Consider the following 4,232-nt stretch of genomic DNA (forward strand, 5'->3'; position numbering starts at 1 on the left):
TCGGCCCCCCTCCCCTCCCCTGATCTCTTTCTTCCCCCTCCCCCTTTTTCTTTTCTTTTTCCTCTTCTTCTCTTTTCCTTTCTCTCCTCTTTCCCTTTCACATCTTTTTCTTCTCTCTCTCTCTCTCTCTCTCTCTCTCTCTCTCTTTCTTCTCTCTTTATTTTCTTCTCTTTAGAGACTTTTACACCATTATTAAGAGACATAATGCGCAATCAAATCAAACTGAGTGATGTTATCGAACAACTGCTCAATATCAATCTTCCATTCTCTTAAATGATCCTGGGAAGCCTCGGTATTTATAGACACACAAAATGTATAACCAAATTTGGAGCATAGTTTAATGGTGTTGGCACAAAGTTTAGTGGCGATGGTTCGTTTGAGACTTGTACAGCGTTTATACTGTTTTATTAACGAGAAAGATCTCGAATCAAATCAAACTGAGTGATGTAATGGAACAACTTTACAATATCAATCATCCGTTCTCCTACACAATCCAGCCCCGGGTCTTTATAGGGCATACAAAATGTATTACTAAATTTGGAGCATGGTTTAACGGTGTTGGAATCAAGATTAGTGGCGATGGTTCGTCCGAGACTCATACAGCCTTTATACTGTTTTATTAATGAGATATATCTCGAATCAAATCAAACTGAGTGATGTTATGAAACAAATTAACAATATCAATCTTCTGTTCTCCTAAATAATCCAAACCCGGGTCTTTATAGGGCACACAAAATTTTATACTAAATTTGGAGCATGGTTTAACGGTGTTGGCACCAAGATTAGTGGCGATGGTTCGTTCGAGACTCATACAGCCTTTATACTGTTTTATTAATGAGATATATCTCGAATCAAATCAAACTGAATGATGTTATGAAACAACAATATCAATCTTCCATTCCTCCTAAAGAATCCAACCCTGCATGGGTCTTTAGCATATAGGGCACAAAAAAGGTAGTACTAAATTTGGAGCATAGATTAATAATAATAAAATAATACATAACATTTATTAGGCGCTTAATACTGATGTTTCTAAGCGCACAGTGTTCTGATTAAGAGAAGACTATAACCCGTAGAATTAAATTAGAAGAAAAGCAAAAATACAAAAGTAACATAGATAAGGTAAGAAAAACAGTGGCAATCAACTAAATAAAGACAAATATGGTGCGCACCTCCATTGACCGACGCACAACTGCAATTTACAATTTGAAAAGATAGGTTTTGAGTAGAGATTTGAATTGAGATACAGAGGGGGCGCAGTGAATAAAGGCGGGCAGTTTGTTCCAGAGAGCGGGGGCAATAACTGAAAAGGCGCGGTCACCATACCGGGTGTTAGTGCGGGGTCCAGGTGTTAACAGTAATGTGGAAGATGAACGAAGTGTTCGTGACGACGTACGGGAACGTAAGGATATGAGATCGGAAAGGTAAGAGGGGCTAAGCCATTGATAGCTTTGTAGCACAGGAGAAGAATTTTGAAGGATATGCGGTGGTGAATTTAAGCCAATGTAGTGAGTTCAATATTGGAGTTATGTGCTCTGATTTACGCGAGAGAGTCACAAGCCGAGCAGCGCTATTCTGTACCCTTTGAAGTGGGACTAGATGTGACTGAGGGAGGCCAGAAAGAGAAGAATTACAGTAATCGATATGGGTCGAGACAAAAGCATGGACTAATTTTGAAGTTGTGGGTCGGTCAAGTAGCCTCCTGATTCTACTGATCTTATATATACCAAAGGAAGCAGACTTACAAATATTACTAATGTGTTGTTTGAAAGTAAGATTGCTGTCAATATTTAAACCAAGGTCACGCACAGAAGCACAACAACTGAGAGAGCCATCACTCATAACAAGATCAGGAAAGGGGTCTGAGTTCCGAAATTTAGAAGTAATATGAATCATTTCAGATTTTGAATCATTAAGGCAGAGACAGTTTTGAAAAGACCAGGTTTTGATTTCATTGAGGCAACTGGTGAGTTTTGTGCGGACTGTCGGCTGTCCTGCTGTTTGGGTGAAGAGTTACATAAATCTGGGTGTCGTCTGCATACATAGTGTGTTGAATATTCTGATGAAGGTTAATAACATTTGAGAGAGGGCTGGTGTAAAGAATAAACAGGAGGGGGCCGACCACGGAACCCTGAGGAACGCCGCAGATGAGGGGAAATGATTCCGAGTTGGTGTCATTGATGATCACCTTCTGAGTTCGGTGCATGAGATAGGAGCGAATCCACTGAAGTACGGTGCCGGTGATGGAGAAGTCGTTCTCTAAGCGATGGAGTAACAGGTCGTGGTTGATAGTGTCAATGCGGCAGTGTAATCAAGCAAGATGAGGACAGCTTCATTACCCTTATCTACAGCTAGAAAGTAGGTCATTTAGGACCTTGACAGTTGCAGTCTCAGTAGAATGATGATTCCGATAGGCAGATTGGGGATTGGAAACAAACCGAGATTGTCAATGTGGGCTTTCAGCTGTAGTGACACAATACGTTCCAAAACCTCCCAAGGAATGGCAGGTTTGCGATGGGCCTGTAGTTCTTAAGTCCATTCGTGTCGAGACTCGGCTTCTTTAGGAGGGAAGAAGCAGAGAAGTCTTAAAAGACTCTGGAACTATTCCGGATGATAACGAGAGATTGAACAGTTTGGTTATGTGAGGAAGGAGTTCATTGAGGACTTCCTTTAGAAGCCAGGTAGGAACGGACTATCGGTGTTTACAGTGTTTAGAAGGAAGTGAAGTGATGAGCTTCCTGACTTGTGAGAGGGATACAAGGCAGAAATCAGAGAGTTCATGACGAGGGCCTGGAGCAAAAGATCTTGAAGCTGGTGCTGGTACTACAATTAGGAAAAGAGGATACACTTTGGCGACTTTTTCCCTGAAGAATGTAGCAAATCTGTTGGCGAGTTCACTATCAGAAGAATGATCTGGAAGAGGTGAAGATTGTAGGGGCGTTGAGAGTGTCTTCACAAGACGAAACAGTTCTTTAGTGTCAGCATTCTTGATGAGATCTTTGAGATACGCTGACTTCGCATTGAAGATGCACTCATAATATGATCGCATTCACGGCGGTACAGCTCTCTATCAACAAAAAGTCCAGACTTGATCGAACGACGTTCCGCACGACGCCTTCGCCTCTTGGCTTCCTGGATATCATCGGTAAACCATGGCGCATCAGGTCTGATTGATACAGTCTTGACCTGGATTGGAGCGTGCTCATCAATCAACGTCCGCAAAGATGAGTTGTAATGCTCCGCGAAGCAGATGGACAAGATAGATCAGGAAGTGAATGGAACATTGTGTCAATAGAGTTGCGTAGAGAGTCCTTGTCAATGCTGCGATATTTCCTGAAGGAAACCTCTTTCTTGGGATTTCTTGGCCTTGCGATATTGACAGTGGTGACAAGTGCACAATGGTCGGAAGGCATGGAAGATAGCGAGTTCACGTTGCAGACATCATCCGAACCTGTGAAAATCAAATCTAGAGGTGACCTGCGCGATGGGTTGGTTCACGAACATGTTGCTTGAACCCTAACGAATCAACACATGTCATAACAGATTTTGCAAAATTATCATTGGGATCATCAACATGTATGTTGAAATCACCCAATAATAGAGGAAATGATCATCTACAACAGCACCTTCAAGGAGAGTTGGAAATTCATCCAAGAATGTGCCGTTGGAGAGATTATTATTGGCAGACGGGGGTGGTCGATAAATACAGTACAACCTTACAGCAGATGAAGGTGTCAGATTGAGTGTGACATCCAGTAATTCAAAAGATGCAAAATCATTGTTGTTGTTCAAGGTACAGCGAGCCGTGGATCTATAGAGAAGCAAATCCCCACCGCCTTGGAAGATAACCGGGGTCGATGGGTGAAATCATAATTAGGCAAAACCAGATCTTAGATCAGCTAATATGAGACCATCCCTCTTACTGTCTCCAGAGAGCCACGACTCGGTGATGACTAGAACATCTAGATCATGTTCAACAATCAAATCAGTAATTACGTGTGTGTTTATTGGTCATGGAACGTGCATTCCAAAGGCCAAGTTTGAGGCTATTGGATGAGGCCAGTTTGAGGCTATTGGATGATACCGACATTGGTGGAGGGAAATCCGGCCTTGGCATCGTACGCCGCCCACGTCCGCGATGAGTTCGACGTCGGCGACCGATTGCCAAGATCGCAGATCCTGCTCCAAACATTCATGGGTAGTAAATTAAGCGGCTGGTTATTAATCTGATG

The sequence above is a fragment of the Strongylocentrotus purpuratus genome, unplaced genomic scaffold (genome assembly GCF_000002235.5).
Source record: "Strongylocentrotus purpuratus isolate Spur 01 unplaced genomic scaffold, Spur_5.0 spur5_scaffold_19, whole genome shotgun sequence".
Taxonomy (NCBI): domain Eukaryota; kingdom Metazoa; phylum Echinodermata; class Echinoidea; order Camarodonta; family Strongylocentrotidae; genus Strongylocentrotus; species Strongylocentrotus purpuratus.